General features: G+C 42.4%; 1 protein-coding gene across 1 annotated transcript in view; it reads left to right on the top strand.

Moving 5' to 3' along the window:
- LOC122553256 (tubby-related protein 4-like) overlaps nucleotides 1-18,002 on the top strand; it is a 353,919-nt gene that overhangs the window by 129,665 nt on the left and 206,252 nt on the right. The gene's annotated exons all lie outside the window — the stretch shown is intronic.

Raw genomic sequence — 18,002 nt, 5'->3', positions numbered from 1 at the left:
TTGGGAATATGGGATGGCGTTTTTACAGGGGGCAGGATGGGAAGAGGTGTAATCTAGGTAGCTGTGGGAGTCAGTCGGTTTATAGTATACATCCGTGTTGAGTCGGTCGTCTGAGATAGAGATGGAGGGGTCTAGGAAGGGGAGGGAGGAGTCTGAGACAGTCCAGGTAAATTTGAGGTCGGGGTGGAAAGTGTTAGTAAAGTGAATGAACTGTTCAACCTCCTCGTGGGAGCACGAGATAGCGCCGATACAGTCATCAATGTAGCGGAGAAAAAGGTGGGGGGTGGTGCCAGTGTAGCTGCGGAAGATGGACTGTTCCACATATCCAACGAAGAGGCAGGCATAGCTATCCAACAAAGAGGCATGGGCCCTAGCTATGCCTGCCTCTTCGTTGGACACTCGTATAGGCCCTAGCTATGTCTGCCTCTTCGTTGGACACCCGCATGGGCCTGGCTATGTTAAGGGTACAGCTACTTTACTGGGAGTGTATTATAGGCTGCCAAAGAGTTAGCAGCAAATAGAGGAGCAAATATGTAGACAGTTCACAGGTGGGTAAGAATAGTAATTGGATAGTTATGCTGGGGGATTTCAACAATCCCAACATAACTTGGAATAGTCACAGTGTTAAGGGTCCAGAGAGGGCAAATTTCTTGAAAACCAGGAGAGTTTTTGTATCAATAGATAAAGACCCACCAAGTGATGGCGCAGTGCTGGATCTGGTTCAGGGGAAAAATGCCAGACAAGTGTTCTTTGTGGCAGCAGAGAACCATTTAGGTGATATGGTTCAAGCATGGTTCAAATTTGTTCTGGACAAGGAAAAAAATGGCTTGCAGAAGATAGCTTTGGACTGGGGGAAGGCAGATTTTCTTAAAATACAGCACGATCTGACCACAGCTGACTGGAAAACAGCTCTTTGCAGGTAAGTCTATAACAGAGCAGCAGGGGGTATTCAAAAAGGAGCTGGAGAGTGTACAGGTCCAACATGTACTCTTCAGAGGGAAATGTAGGAGCAATAAGTTCAGAGACTCTGGATGTCTGGGATGATTCAGGAGTGATGAGGAAGAAGAGAAGCAAGTCCAAAGGAAGTAATTCAGCTGCAGCCCAAGAGAAATGTAAAATGTGCAGCAGGGAACTTAAGAAAGCAATTAGAAGAGCAAACAGTCGGCATTAGAAAGGACTTGTGAACAATGAATAAGGAGAATCCTAAGATACGTTATAAATACATTATAGGGAAGTGATAGAGACAAGGGGCCAACTTTTGTGTGAACCTGCAGGATATTGGAGGGTATTAAATGAATGCTTCTCTTCAGTCTTCACTTTGGAAAAGGAGAACGTAGGTATGGAATTCAGGAAAAGGAACTTGCACAGTTTTATGCAGGAAATGTGGCGCTATAAGGAATTCTGTCAGGCTTGAAAACAGAGATTCCCTGGCCTGGATGAATTGTATCCCAGGCTGCTGTGGGAAGCAGGGCAGGAAATTACAGGGGCTCTGACAGAAACTTTTAATGCCTCTGTAGCCATGGGGAAGTACCAGAAGACTGGAGGATGGCTAATGTGCTTCTACTTTCAAAAGGGTGATACAGATGAACCAGAAAATGACAGACCTGTCAGTCTCACATCAGTGGTAGGGAAACAATTAAAGAAAATTCTAAAGGAGAGAATTAATACTGACTTGGAAAAGCGTGGGTTAATTAGAAATGGTCAGCATGGCTTTGTAAGAGGGAGATCATGCAGAACAAATTTGTTAGAAGCTTTTGAAATGTGAGCAAGTCTGTGGATGAGGGATGTTCAGTCAATGTAGTTCATACAAATTTTAGCAAACCTTTTGAGAAGGTTCCACATGGGAGATTGAGAAGGGTAAAGCACATGGAATTGGAGGAACTTGTGAGACGGATCAGGAACTGGCTTAGTAATAAGACACAAAAGGTAGTGGTAGAATGCTGTTTGAGTAACTGGAGACCAGTGTTCAGGGATGTACCTGTAAAGATCAGTACTGGGACACTTATTGTTTGTTATATATATATCAGTGATGTGAATAGGATAGTAAAGAAGGCATATGGGACACTTGCTTTCATCAGTCATAGCACCGAGTATAAGAGCAGGGAGGTAATGTTAGAGTTGTACAGAGCATTGGTCAGGCCACAACTCTAATATTGTGTGCAATTCTAGTTGCCTTACTACAGGAAGGATGTGATAGCACTAGAGAGGTGCAGAGGAGGTTCACCAGGATATTACCTGGGATGGAGAAATTGAGCTACAAATACACATTAGATAAGTTTGGATTGTTTTCCTTCAGAGTAGAAACGACTGATGGGAGTTGTAATTAAGGTGTGTAAGATTATAGGGCTATAGACAGGGTGAATACAAACCAGCTGTTTCCTTTGGTTGAGAGGTCAATCACAAGAGCGCGTAATTTTAAGGTAAGGGGCAGGAGATCCAGAGGGAATCGGGAGGAAAAACTTTTTCACTCCGTGGGTGTTGAGAGTCTGGAATGCACTGCTTGGGAAGGTAGTGGAGGTTAGAAACCTTACAATCTTTAGAAAATATTTAGAGGAGTACGTGAAATATTATTCAAAGATATCGGACAAGTGCAGGAAATTGGAATTAGCGTATCATTAGTGTTAGTTAGTGCAGGCACTTTGGACTGAAGAGCATTTTCTGCACTGTATGAATCTATGGGATGAGGAGAACCTCTTTACTCAAGAATGGGAATGCACAGCCTGGTAAAGCGGTAGAGACGGATTCCCTAGGAAGTTTCAAAAGAGAGCCATATATTTGAAAGTGATGAAGGGGTGTCAATGTCCTGTTGCAATCGACAGCCCTCCATACTATCCACCACTCCTCCAATCTTGGTGTCATCAGCAAACTTACTAATCCACCCTTCAACTTCCTCATCCAAATCATTTATAAAAATCACAAAGCGGAGAAGCCCAAGAACAGATTGCTGCAGGACACCACTGGTCACCGAGCTTCAGACGGAATATTTTCCATCCACTATCACTTGCTGTCTTCTTTTGGTCAGCCAATTCTGTATCCAGACAACGAGATTTCCCTGTATCCTATGCCTCCTTACTTTCTGAATGAGTCTACCATGGGGAACCTTACCAAATGCCTTAATGAAATCCATATACACCACATCCACTGCTCTACCTTCATCAACATGTTTTGTCATATCCTCAAAGAATTCATCAAGGTTTGTGAGGCATGACCTGCCCCTCAAAACGCTATGCTATCTCTAATTGAGCTATGATTTTCCAAGTAATCGTAAATCCTGTCTCTCAAAATCCTCAGATGTAAGACTGATTGGTCTGTAGATCCCAGGATTATCCCCATTCCCTTTCTTGAACAAGGGAATAACTTTTGCTGTCGTCCAACTACTCCAGTGGACAGTGAGGAAGCAATATCATCACCGAAGGTGCAGCAATCTCTTCCCTCGCTTCCTGTATTAATCTTAAAAATCACACAACACTAGGTTATAGTCCAACAGGTTTAATTGGAAGCACACCAGCTTTCGGAGTGACGCTCCTTCATCAGGTGATAGTGGAGGACTCGATCGTAACACAGAATTTATAGCAAAAATTTGCAGTGTGATGTAACTGAAATTATACATTGAAAAATTGATTGTCTGTTAAGCCTTTCATCTGTTAGAATACAGTGATAGTTTCACTTCTTTCATGTGTAAATCAACTGCAAATTTTTGCTATAAATTCTGTGTTACGATCGAGCCCCCCACTAGTGTGCGAGAATGTGTGAGAGGGAGAGAATGTGTGTGAGAATGTGTGAGAGGGAGAGAATGTGTGTGAGAATGTGTGAGAGGGAGAGAATGTGTGAGAGAGGGAGAGAATGTGTGTGAGAGGGAGAGGATGTGCGTGAGAGAGAGAGAATGTGCGTGAGAGAGAGAGAATGTGTGTGAGAGTGAAAGAGTGTGTGAGAATGTGTGCAAGAGTGTGTGAGAATGTGTGTGTGTTGCAGTGGTGATCACCTGTAATGTGACATGAACCCAAGGTCCCGGTTGAGGCCCTCCCTATGGGTACCGAACTTAGCTATCAGCCTCTGCTCGGCCACTTTCCTCTGCTGCCTGTCCTGAAGTCCACCTTGGAGGATGGTCATCCGAAGTCTGAGCTGAATGTCCTGGACCAGTGAAGTGTTCCCCAACTGGGAGGGAACCCTCCTGTCTGTTGATTGTTGTGCGGTGCCCATTCATCCGGCATCTCCAAATCATGTATTAATCTTGGGTATATCCCCTCTGGCTCAGGGGACTTATCTATCCTTATATTTTTCAAAATTTCCAGCACATCCTCCTTCTTAACATCATTCTGTTCAGGCATATCACTCTGTTTCACGCTGTGGTCACAAAATGTCAAGGTCCCTCTCAGGAAAAGCAAAGTATTCATTGCTGACCACTCTACCTCCTTCTACTCAAGCACAAGTTCCCTTCCCAATTCCTGATCGGCCATACTGTCATTCTGGCCATCCTGTTGTTTCTCACGTAAGTGTAAAATGACTTTAGGTTTTCCTTGATCCTATCCACTAAAGCTTTCTCATACCCCCTTCTAATACTCTGAAGTCCACTCTTCGGTTCTTTCCTTGTAACCCTCTAGAACCCTGTCTGATCCTTCCCTCTTCAACCTTAAGTAAGCTTCCTTCCACTTGACTAGATGTTCCATATCCCTTGTCACCCACGGTTCTTTCAACCTGCCATCTCTTCCTTGTCTCAATGGGACAAACCTGTCCAGCATTATCAGCAAGTGCTCCCTAAACAGTCTCCAGATTTCTGTTGTGCATTTCCCTGAGAATATCTGTTCCCAATTTAGGAGCCCCAATCCCTGCCTAATAGGGCTGTAATGCTCCTTCCCCCAGTTAAATACTTTCCCATACTGTCTGCTCCTATCAGTCTCCAACAGTATAGTTAAGGTCAGGAAGTTGCTGTCCCATCGAAATGCTCTCCCACTGAGCATGGTTTGTTGCCAATCACCCAATCCAATATGGCCTTCCCTCTAGGCCTATCTACATATTGAGTCAGGAACCCTTCTTGGACACAACTGACAAAAACCGCTCCAGCCAAACTATTTGCTCCTCCGTGTCTCTTGTTGCTATTTTGGGGGCCTGGGCTGATAAGTGGCAGATGATGTTTAACCTGGAAAGTATGAAGTGATTCATTTTGGAAGATCGAATTTGAATGTAGAATACAGGCTTACAGGCAGGATCTTGGCAGTGTGGAGGAACAGAGGGATCTTGGGGTCCATGTCCAGCGATCCGTCATAGTTGCCATCCAGGTTGATAGGGTTGTTAAGAAGATGTATGGTGTGTTGGCTTTCATTAGCAAGCGGATGGACTTCAAGCACCGTGAGGTTATGCTGCAACTCTATAGAGCCCTGTTTAGACCACACTTGGAATACTGTGTTCAGTTCTGGTCGCCTCATTATAAGTAGGATGTGGAATCTTTACTGAGGGTGCAGAGGAAATTTACCAGGTTGCTGTCTGGACTGGAGGGTATATCTTATGATGAAAGGTTGAGGGAGCTAGGGCTTTTCTCATTGGAGCAAAGAAGGATGAGAGGTGGACAGGATGATGAGAGGCATAGATTGAGTGGATAGCCAGAGACTTTTTCCCATGGCTGAAATGGCTATCATGAGGAGGGTGACTAGAGGAAAGTGTTGGGGAGATTTCCAAGGTAAGTTCTTTACAGAGTGGTGGTGCGTGGAATGCATTGCCAGCGTTATTAGTAGAGTCAGAAACATTAGGGATATATAAGCATCTCTTGGATAGGCACATGGAAGATACTACAATGGAAAGTATGTAGTTTAGTTTGATCTTAGAGGAGGATAAAGGGTCGGCACAGCATCAAGGGCCAAAGGGCCTGTACTGTTTTATGTTAAATGTGGAGGGCTATTAAAAATAATACTGAAGAGTTGGACCAGCTGGATAGCTCTTTTGGAAGCCATTACAGACATGATGGGTCAAATAGCCTCATTCTGTATTGTAAAATTCTCTGGTTCTATGTTTAATCTGAGATCCATTCTCTCATATGCCTCTCTGAACATGTCAGTGATATCCTTCCTCATAATTGTGTTGATTTTACTCATTTACTAACAATGTTTGGTTCCTTTTTGTCTGTTATTTATAATTAATGAATACCCCTTGATGTTAGAACCATGGAAACTAGGAACAGGACTTAGCCTCTTGGCCCTTTAAGTATTCTGCATGATTCATTTATTACTATGGTTGATAATCCAATTCAGCAGCCTGCACCCTCCTTTCCCCCATATCAAAGAACAAAAAACCTCCACAAAAACAGGCCCTTTGGCCCACCAAGATTGTGCTGACACATGCATTTCTAAACCAAAAAAATTTTTCTTCTCTGTGCTTTGTAATACTCTATTCCTATCTATTCATAGAAGATACCTTTTAAATATTGAGCTTGTGTCCGTCACCTTCACAAGTTCTGATAATGCATTTTAGGCATTTACCACCCTCTAAATAAAATGTTTGCTCTATCATCTCCTTTAAGCTTACCCTCTTTTACCTTAAAGCCATGTCTCCCAGTAATTGACATTTCCACCCCAGGAAAAAAGACTGACTATCCATGCCTCTCATAATTTTGTAAACTTCTATCAGGTCCTCTCTCATCCTTCGACAGTGAAAACAAACCAACTTTATCAATCTCCTCAGAACAAATACCCTCCAAAGCAGGCAGCATCCTAATAAAGAATTTTTTTCTGAAGCCTCCACCTTCTGTGGGCGGCACGGTGGCACAGTGGTTAGCACTGCTGCTTCACAGCGCCAGAGACCAGGGTTCAATTCCCGCCTCTGGCAACTGTCTGTGTGGAGTTTGCACATTCTCCCTGTGTCTGCGTGGGTTTCCTCCGGGTGCTCCGGTTTCCTCCCACAATCCAAAGATGTGCAGGTTAGGTGAATTGGCCATGATAAATTGTCCATAGCGCTAGGTGAAGGGGTAAATGTAGGGGAATGGGTCTGGATGGGTTGCTCTTTGGAGGGTTGGTGTGGACTTGTTGGGCCGAAGGGCCTGTTTCCACACTGTAAGTAATCTGATCTAATCTTCTTCTTGTAGTGTGATTGGAATTGTTTGCAATATTCAAAATGTGGCCTAACTAAAAGTCTGTACAACTGCAACACAACTTGCCAATCTTTATACTCTGTGCCTGACTGATGAAGGCAAGCATGTTATGTGCTTTCGTGATGTTCTTCTCCACTTGTGTTGTTACCTTCAGAGAACTGTTGACCTGTATGCCTAAATCCCTCTGTATGATGATACTACTAAGTGTACTGCCATTTATTGTATATGTCCCTTCTGCATTAGATCTTCCAAACTGCATCACCTCTCATTTTTTTGGATTAAACTCCATCTACCATTTCTCTGTGAAAGACTTCCCATGTCTACACATCCTTGAAGGCAGCAAAATCACAAAAATATTATGGCGCCGAACGAGACTATTTTGGCTCAGTGTATCTACACTAGTTTGTTAAATAAATGTCAATCTCTTGGTTTTTCCACATTTCCTTGCATGTTATTGTCATCCAGACAATCTTCCAATACCCTCTTGAATGCCTTAATTGATTCTGCCTCTTTCACATTTCCTGGGAGTGCATTTCATACCCTAACTTTTTGCTGATGAAAAAGACTTTCCTGACTTCACCCTTGCTTTTGTTGCACAATAAATCTGTGCCTTGTAGATTTTATGAGTGGGAATATTTTATCCCTATTTACTCTGTCCAACCCACTGAAAATTTTGAAAAGCTCTACAAGATCTCCTCTAGCCTTTTTCTCACCAAGGAGAACAGTTGTAACTTTTTCAATCAGTCCTGATATTTGAAATCTTTTTCGTCCCTGGAATCAATCTTGTAAACTGACTTTGCACACTCTCTGATGTACCACAGAATCCCTACATTGTGGAAACAGGCCATTTGGCCCAACAAGTCCACTCTGACTATCCGAAGAGTATCCTACCCGACCCATCCCCCTACCCTATCTCTGTAACCCTGAATTTCCTGTGGCTAATGCATCTAATCTACACATCTCTGCAAACTATGTGCAATTCAGCATGGCCAGTCTACCTAATGCTCACATCACTGTGGGAGGAAACCAGGGCACCCAGCAGAAACTCATGCAGACACGGGGAGGATGTGCAAACTCCGCATAGACAATCACTTGAAGCTGGAATCGAACCCGGATCCCTGATGCTGTGAGGCAGCAATGCTAACCACTGAGCTGCTGTGCCACCTTACTGCCCTATATGATGTGCTTACATCTTTCCCATCATGTGCTCACAATTTTACACATTACTCCAGTTGAGATCTAAAGTTACTGGATATTCTGGAGGGGAAGGGTGAACAACCAGTTGTCATGGTACATGTTGGTACCAATGTCATAACTTTATAAAAAGTATGAGGTCCTAAAAGGAGAATATAGGGAGTTAGGAATTAAATTGAAAAGTAGGGCATCAAAGATCATGATCTCAGAATTACTGCCAGTGCCCGTGCTAGTTAGAACAGAAATTGCATGATGTATCAGATGAATGCTTGGCTGAAGGGATGGTGTGAGGGTGAGGGCTTCAGGTTCTTGGGGTTTTGGAACTGGTTCTGGGGGAGTACAAACTGAATAGGTTATACTGGGCAGGACTGGGGCTGATATCCTAGGGGGAGTATTTGTGAGAGTGGTTGGGGAGGCTTTAAACTAAAATGGCAGGTCATGGGAAATTATGCAAGGAATGCACATAAATTATGAAGGGCACAGATAGGATAGACCGCAAGAAACCTTTCCCTTTAGTAGAGGGATTGATGACCGGGGCATGGATTTAAGGTAAAGGATAGAATGTTTAGAGGAGATGTCAGGAAATACTTTATCACCTCTTGGTTGGTAGGATTATGAAGCTCACTACCGGTAAGAGTGGTAGAAGCAGAAATTCTCATGGCATTTAAGAAGTGTACCAAGGAATACAAGGCTTTGTTCTGGAAAATGGGATTAGAAGAGTTAGGTGGTCATTTTTGATCATTGCAGAAAGGAAGACAAAAGTATTAAGTAAGTGAAAAGAGACTGCAGTAATAAGCTTGGGGATCATATAAATTGATTGTAAATGTTTCTGTAAGTCTGTGAAGAGAAAATAATTGGTGAAGACGATTGTTGGCCCCTTATAGTCAGAAACAGGAAAACTTGTGATGAGAAACAAAGAAATGGCAGACAAATTAAATACATACTTTGGTTCTGTGTTCACAAAAGAGGACACAAGTAATGTTCAGTGTCTATATGATTAGATTAGATTCCCTACAGTGTGGAAACAGGCCCTTTGACCCAACCAGTCTACACCGACCCTCTGAAGAGTAACCCACCTTAGACCCATTTCCCTCTGACTAATGCACCGAACACTATGGGCAATTTACCATGGCCAATTCACATGACCTGCACAACTTTGGATTGTGGGAGGAAACCGGAGCACCCGGAGGAAGCCCACGCAGACACAGGGAGAATGTGCAAACTCCACACAGACTGTAGTCCAAGGCTGGAATTGAACCTGGGACACTGCTAACCACTGAGCCACCATGCTGCCCTAATATGAGTAAAGTAGGGGAGCACAGGGTTTAATGAGAAGGAAATACTGAAGGAAATCAGATTTAGTAGTGGGAAAATGGTATTAGAGAAATTTAGTCCGATAAATCCCTGGACTCTGATAATCTCTATCCCAGAGTTCTTAAGGAATTGTCCTTGAAGTAGTGGATGCATTGGTGGTCACCTCCCAAAGTTCTAGAGACTCTGGAATTGTTCATGCATTGGAGGAAAGCTGATATAATCCCTCTAAGAAGGTAGGCAGAAGGAAAACTGAGATTTATAAAAGAGTCCCTTATAAAATAATTAATAGTTGAGTATTTGGGAAATAGTGGCAGGATTGAACATTCAGCATGGAAAGGGAGATCATGCTGGGCAAATTACTGGAACTTTTTAAGGATATAACTAATAGATTTGATGGAGGGGAGCCCATAGATATGGTTTATTTGGACTTTCAGAAGGCTTTTGACAAAGTCACACATGAGATATTGGTCTGTAAACTCATAGGATTGGGCTAATGTATGGATTTGGGTAGAAAATTGATAAAAACCAAAGCGCAGGAATACACAGTCTTTCTCTGGATGGAAAGTAGTGACTATTGGGGTACTGAAGCAGGGATCAGTGTGTATCCCAGCTATTCACAATACAAATGGATGATTTAGATGAAGGAACTAAATGTAATACTTTAAAATTTGCAGATGGCACAAAGCTGGATATGAGGAGGATTCAGAGATGCCGCAGTGACAGTTAGACAAGCTGAGTAAGTGGGCAAATACATGGCAGATGGAGTATAATATGGATAAATGGGAGGTTATCCACTTTGGTAGGAAAATAAGAAGACATTATTAGTTGAATGGCTATAAAGTGAGAGAGGGGAATATCCAGTGAGACATAGATGTCCTTGTGCACTAATCACTGAAGGTAGGCATGCTGAGTTGCTAAAGGAGGCACCTTCATAGCAAGAGATTTTGAATACAAGGGCAGGAATGTCTGGCTGCAACTATACAGAGCCTGGATGAGACCACACCTGGAATATTGTATGCAGTATAGACTCCTTATCTGAGGAAGGGAGTGGTGCAAAGCTTTACCAAATTGATTATTGTGATAGCAGGACTGATATCTGATGAGAGGTTGAATCAATTAGGATTCTTTTTGTTGGAGTTCAGAATAGTGAGAGGTTATCTGATAGAAACCTATAAATTATAACAAATGGACAGATTAAATGCAGGAAGGATGTAGCCAATGGCAGGGGAGTCCAAAAGCAGCGGTCACAATCTAAGGATATGGGGTTAAGAATTTAAGACTGAAATGAAGAAATATTTCTTTATCCAGAGAGCAATGAGCCTATGAAATTAACTATTACAGGAAGCAGTTGAGGCCAAAGCATTTTATGATTCCAAGAAGAAGTTGGATGCACTTGGGGTTCAAGGGATCCAAAGATATGTGGAAAAAGCTGGAATGACTATTGAGTTGGATGATAAGCCGTGATCATAATGACTGGTGGAGTAGACTTGAAGGGCCAAATTACATACTCCTCTAATTTTGTAGTTTCTATGTTACCTCTACTCCAAACCTGCTCCAGCTTGACAAATATCCATTGACAATTATTCTTTGTTTTCTGTCACCAAATCAATTTTGTATCCATGTTGCTATTGACCCTATTATTGCATAACCTATAACTTGCCTCACAAGCCATCAAACCATTCTATTACCTTTTCAAAAGATTCCAGCAAGTTAATGAAAATTTGCCATTAGAAATCCGTGCTAACTCTTCCTAACCACTTTTTTCTATGTAACTACTAATTATCTCCTGAATAACTGCCTCAAGGCGCTTCACCACCACTGAAGTTAAACTGACTAGTCAACTTGTCAGCATTTCTTGAAAAGACAATTTTGCAATTCTACAGTCTTCTGGCACCTCCCCTGAGTCTCGGAAAGACTGAAAATCTGTGGTCAGTGCATCTGTAATTTCAATCTCTTCGCCTTCAAAACCCATAGATGCCTCTCAATCTGGTCCTCGTCCCTTGTCAACTTTTAAATATCAACAATCTATCCAACACTTCTTCCATAACAATTTTGTATCCTGTTAGTGATTGAGTATCCTCTTCTTAAAGCAGTTGCATCAAGACACTATTCAAAAGGGCCACAACACACTGCAGTACACCAGAACTGCAAAAAGAGGAAGAAGAACACCTATACAATGTATTTGCCAAAAACGGATACCCGCGCAATTTTATCAACAGATACCTAAGGGAAAGACAACGGAACGAGGACATGCCGCAACCCAAAGGACTAGCCACACTACCATACGTCAAGAGCATTTCCGAGCTGACAGCCAGACTACTGCGACCACTAGGACTCATAACAGCACACAAATCAACAGCCACTTTCAAACAACAACTCACCAGGACGAAGGACCCGATACCTAGCATGAGCAAAACCAATGTAGTGTACAAAATCCCATGCAAGGACTGCACAAAACACTACATAGGACAAACAGGAAGACAGCTAATGATCCGCATCCATGAACACCAACTAGCCACGAAACGACACGACCAGCTATCCTTAGTAGCCACACACTCAGATAACAAGCAACATGTGTTCGACTGGGACAACACTACTATTATAGGACAAGCCAAACAGAGAACAGCCAGGGAATTCCTAGAGGCATGGCATTCATCTACAGATTCAATCAATAAGCACATCAACCTGGACCCAATATACCGGCCACTGCAGCTGACAGCTGGAACGGACAACCGGAAGCGGCAGATACAAATCACTATAAATGCTGGAGGAAACATCAGAGAAGTGCTTCACAGGAGGCTCCCAAGCACTGAGGATGTCACCGAGACAGGGGATGAAACGTCTGCAACACAAATTCCCAGCTCGGCGAACAGAACCACAACAACGAGCACCCGAGCTACAAATCTTCTCACAAACCTAGGACACTCAGATAAATTTGCTAATAAGGTTTATGGAATCCTTTAATCCTCAAGTCATTGAAAACAAGCGAAGGAAATTATGATGGAGCCGTGGATAATATTATTTAGGCTATAGTTGGAATACTGGGTACAGTTCTGGTCACTGCACTTTGGGAAGGATGTGATTGCACAAAAGAGTGTGGAAAGGAGATTCATCAGGTGGTTGCCTGGGCTGGTGTGATTCACCTCTGAGGATAAATTAGATAGGCTGGGGTTCTTTTCCTTAGCAGAGAGACTGAGGGGGTCTAGACTGAGGTGTACAGAGTTATGCAGGACATAGATAGGGAGGAATCTTTATCCTTAGTAGTGGCATCAATAACCAGGGTCACAGTTTTAAGATAAGGAGTAGGAGGTTTGGAGAGTATTTGAAGTAAGTTTTTCATGAGTGTATGGTGGATATCTGGAACTCACTGCCTGAACGATGGGAGAGACAGGAATCCTGAAGACATGCAACGAGTATTTGAATGAGCATGTGAAATACGACATATGGAGATTGTTGCTGAGAAATAGCTTTAGAATAGATGGGTCCATGATGAATGGCACAGTCACAATGCATTATTGGGCTTTTTTTCCTTGCTATAAGTTCTTTGACCTTAATTTGAACAGTATTTTGCAATTGGCTGTCCAAATGCGAAATTATGGTTAATGCTTAAACGAACAATATTGTTGTAAAATTAGGGCTGGAAGTTTCAATAAAGACTGCTTAGAATTTGGAGTTTTGCAATACTAATAAGCTTTACACAATGTTTTCAATTTTTTCGATTTTATGTATCTCATTCAATGTTTCAAAGTTTGAAAAATGTTTTTGTAACATTGTTTTGGTTCAATTTCGTATCTTGTAATGGTATTATGGTGAACAATGACTGAATCATAGATTTTTTTTTAACTAAAGGAAACTTTTTGCCCTTACCTAACTTTGCTTTCAGGTGAATTCAGGCCCAATACTCTCTGGAATGACCTTTCAAAGAATCATTTGATTTAAAATGCTATAAAGTCTAAGAAGAAGAACGAAATTGGACAGAATACCCAGCATTGACATTTGCAAACACAGCCCTGTTCACTCTGCAAAGTCCTCACTGCTAGCATCTGAGGGCTTGTGTCAAAATTGGGAAAGCTGTCCCACAAACTAGTCAAGTATCAGCCTGACAGTCCTATTCACTGAATTATACCTTGGGGGAAAAAATTCCAGATGTTTCCATACTATCTCTGGATATGTGCTGTCAGGCAAGCAACACTGGGATATGTAGTTGGAGGGAGTTTCCATGAGAATACTCAATATTGACTCCAGCTAGGATGTCCTATGGCATCAGGTCAAACATGCACAAGGAAACCTGATTTCTACCTATGCTTATTACTATCTTAGCTAATGAAGCAGTAATCTGACTGTTGAGTGTCAATTGAAGAAGGACAGAGGATAGCAAGGGCACAGAATAAATTCTGGGTCGGAGACTCTCTGGGCCTTCACATTTACAAAAGTATATGAGTGTAAAGTGACAGTATGGCATTATAGAACACTTGTAAATATGGAGTCAATGGAAATTATGGTGAAAACTTTCCACTAATTGGATTCATTTTTTACACAAAAGATGATGTCTGTGGTTGTTGGAGGTCAGACAATTCAGCTCCAGGACATATCTATGAGTCCTCAGGGTGATGTCAGCCCAACTGTCTTCAACTAGTCCATCAAAGACCTTCTTTCCAGCATTATTCCTGATTGTACAATTGTCAGCGAACATCCCCAATGTCCAGCACCATTCATTGACTCCTCAGAATCTGAGCCAGTTTATGTCCGAATGCAGCAGGTCCTGCAGAACATTCGGGCTTGAATTGGTTAGTGGAAAATAACGCTCATGCCATACTAGTATCAGGTAACAACCGTTTCCAACAAGAAAGAATCCAATCAGTTCCCCTTAATGTTAAATAGCATTTACCATTGCCACAGTCCCCACTATTAACCTTCTGAAGCTTACCGTTGACCAGAAGTTGAATTAGACCAGCTATTTTGTAACATTGGCTAAGAAAACAGGTCAGAGTCTGGAGTGAGTAACTCCCTAGCTGACTTTCCAGAGCATATCCACCATCTACATGGCAGAATTCAGGAATGTGATAGAGTATTGTCTATTTTCATGGAGGGTGTAGTTCCACAACACTGAAGAAGCTCTACACCACCAGAGAACTAAGTAGACGGCTTGTAGATTAGTGGTGCTGGAAGAGCACAGCAGTTCAGGCAGCATCCAAGGAGCTTCGAAATCGACGTTTCGGGCAAAAGCCCTTCATCAGGAATAAAGGCAGTGAGCGTGAAGCATGGAGAGATAAGCTAGAGGAGAGTGGGGGTAGGGAGAAAGTAGCATAGAGTACAATGGGTGAGTGGGGGAGGGGATGGAGGTGATAGGTCAAGCAGGAGAGGGTGGAGTGGACAAGTGGAAAAGGAGATAGGCAGGTACAACAAGTCTGGACAAGTCATGGGGACAGTGCTGAGCTGGTTGTTTGCAAGTTTTACTTGCACATCCACTAATATCATTTATTGTATCCGTTGCTCCCGATGCGGTCTCCTTAACATTGGGGAGACTGAACGCCTCCTAGCAGAGCGCTTTAGGGAACATCTTCGGGACACCCGCACCAATCAACCACACCGCCCGTGGCCCAACATTTCAACTCCCCCTCCCACTCTGCCAAGGACATGGAGGTCCTGGGCCTCCTTCACCGCCGCTCCCTCACCACCAGACGCCTGGAGGAAGACCGCCTCATCTTCCGCCTCGGAAAACTTCAACCCCAGGGCATCAATGTGGACTTCAACAGTTTCCTCATTTCCCCTTCCCCCACCTCACCCTAGTTCCAAATCCAGCACCACTAATCCAGAATCTGGTTTCCAGCATCTGCAGTCATTGTTTTTACCTAAGTAGACGGCTTGGTTGATATCCCATTCACGACCTTCAACATTCACTCCTGACACAGTCAGTTTCCGCTACGAGATGCATTCAAGGCTTCAACAGCATCTTCAAAACCAATGAGCTGTATCACCTAGAAGGACAAGAGCAGCAGATGCATGGTTACTCTATCACCTGGAAGTTCCTCTTGAAGCTATACACCATCCCTGACTTGGAACTATATTGCCATTACTTCTTCTTGGAACTCTCTTCTTCACAGCATTGTGTGTGTCTCTGGACCACATGGATTTTGCACTTCAAGAGACTTCATCACTGTCTTCTCAAAGGGAATTAGAGTGGATAATAAATATTGGTCTGGACTTCAATGTCCTCATCTCGAATAAACAAATTTTTTTAAAAAAGTTACTGAGATTTGCTTGTTGAGAAACAGAGTAAATATTACTGACTTATACTGTATTAAAATATCTTTGCAACTTGACTTAGGAAAAATGAATTTGGTTACAAATCTAGTATTTTTCAAATGCTCGTTGTTTAGTTGTACTGCTGCTTGGGCTGATCAGTCTTCTGTGGTGTGGAGGTGCCATTGTTGGACTGAGATGGACAAAGTTAAAAATATCACAACACCAGGTTATAGTGCAAAGGATTATTTGAAAGTACAAGCTTTCAGAGTGCTGCCTTCGATCATGTCTCAAATTTCTCTGCAGCAATTAAAAACATTTGTTAAATTGACTATAGGCTTATAGTCAAACACAGAATAAGAGCTGTGTCATCAAACAGGCAGGTGTTTCATACATTAGAACATGTATTACTTTGGTCTTTGCTCTCTATCTGGACAGGTAAATCTTAGCAAAATGCAGAACCTGATCTGAAGGTCATTTGAACATGAGGGAATCCTGAACAATATTAGCCCCAAAATTGCAATCTTTCTTTACTCAGTCTGATGTCACTGTAGATGATTCTTTCTTTCATTTCACAATGGAAACATTTTGTGATCTGGAATAGTCTCAGTGGGTGACTAATTTTTGAAGAAGGGGGAGCTGTATGCTTATCATATCGAAGGATTTGATTAGGTCTTCAAAATCAAATGTGGAGGCTTAAGAAGAAAGAAAGAACAAAGAAAATGTATAGCCCAGGAACAGGCCCTTCGGCCCACCGAGCCTGAGCCGATTCAAATTAATCATCTAAACTTATCGCCCTAAGCATCTGTATCCCTCTGCTCCCCACCTACACATGCATCTGTCCTGACGCACCTTAAATGAATCTAATATGCCTGCCTCTACTACCTCTGCTGGCAATGCGTTACAGGCATCTACCACCCTCTGCATACTTTCCGCGTGTATCCCCCTTAAATGTTTCATCTCTCACCTTGAACGCGTAACTTCTCATTATTGAATCCCTCACCCTGGGAAAGAGCTTAACTCTATCCACTCTGTCTATACCCTTCATGATTTTGTAGACCCCAATCCCTCCTCAACCTCCTTTTCTCTAGTGAAAACAATCCTAACCTCTTCAACCTCTCTTCATAGCTCGCACCTTCCATACCAGGCAACATCCTTGTAAACCTTTTCCGCACCCTCTCCAAAGCGTCCACACTCTTTTGGTAATGTGGCGACCAGAACTGTACACAGTATTCTAAATGTGACCGAACCAAAGTCTTGTACAGTTTTAACATGACCTGCCAGCTCTTATACTCAATACCTTGTCGGATGAAGGCAGGCATTCCATGTGCTGCCTTGACCACTCTATCCACCTGTGCATCCACCTTCAGGGTACAGTGGTCCTGAACCCCCAGATCTCTCTGCTCATCAACTTTTCCCTAGGCTCTTCTATATTTTGTGAACTATACTGAGGTTTCTTCTTGAAAGTTTTCTCAGTAAAGATCATGTCTAGTTCGATGACCAGTTCTGAACCCACATTGGCTTTTTGCATATCAAGTTTTTTGTCAGACTAAATATTATTGGATAAAGAATCTGTCCAGCTATTCATAACAGTGAATTGCTGTGATACTTGTTGCAATCTAACTATTGACCTTGGTTCATGTATACTTTGGGCATCATCGATTTCCTGAATGTACGTGTTCAGGTTTTATTTATCAGATGATCATCTTTTATGAGTTAGTTACATCACTTACCATTTGTAGCAATGGGCTGTTTATGTAGGAACTGTATCTTAGTGAGAAATCCTTGTGAAGTTGGAAATTGCATTTTGACACTGAGTCATGTATTGAAGGCTGATTTGAACCCATTTAAAAATTTTTTATATTTGTTTCTGCCTGTTTTTGTTTTTATATTTGGGAATAATGTACATTAAGGGTGTAGCTTTGTTCACTGAGCTGTAGGTTTGATATCCAGATGTTTCATTACCTGGCTAGGTAACATCATCAGTGGCGACCTCCAAGTGAAGCGAAGCTGTTGTCTCCTGCTTTCTATTTATATGTTTGTGGTGATGTCGTTTCCTGTTCGTTTTCTGAGGGGTTGATAGATGGTATCTAGATCTATCTATACAGAAAACCGACAAACACTGACCAAATGCTTAACTACACCAGCAACCATCCCAACACACACAAATGAA

Source organism: Chiloscyllium plagiosum, chromosome 9, assembly GCF_004010195.1.
Source record: "Chiloscyllium plagiosum isolate BGI_BamShark_2017 chromosome 9, ASM401019v2, whole genome shotgun sequence".
In the NCBI taxonomy this organism is placed as follows: Eukaryota; Metazoa; Chordata; class Chondrichthyes; order Orectolobiformes; family Hemiscylliidae; genus Chiloscyllium; species Chiloscyllium plagiosum.
Note: the sequence above shows the minus strand (reverse complement) of the source record. Positions and strands in the feature narration are given on the sequence as shown.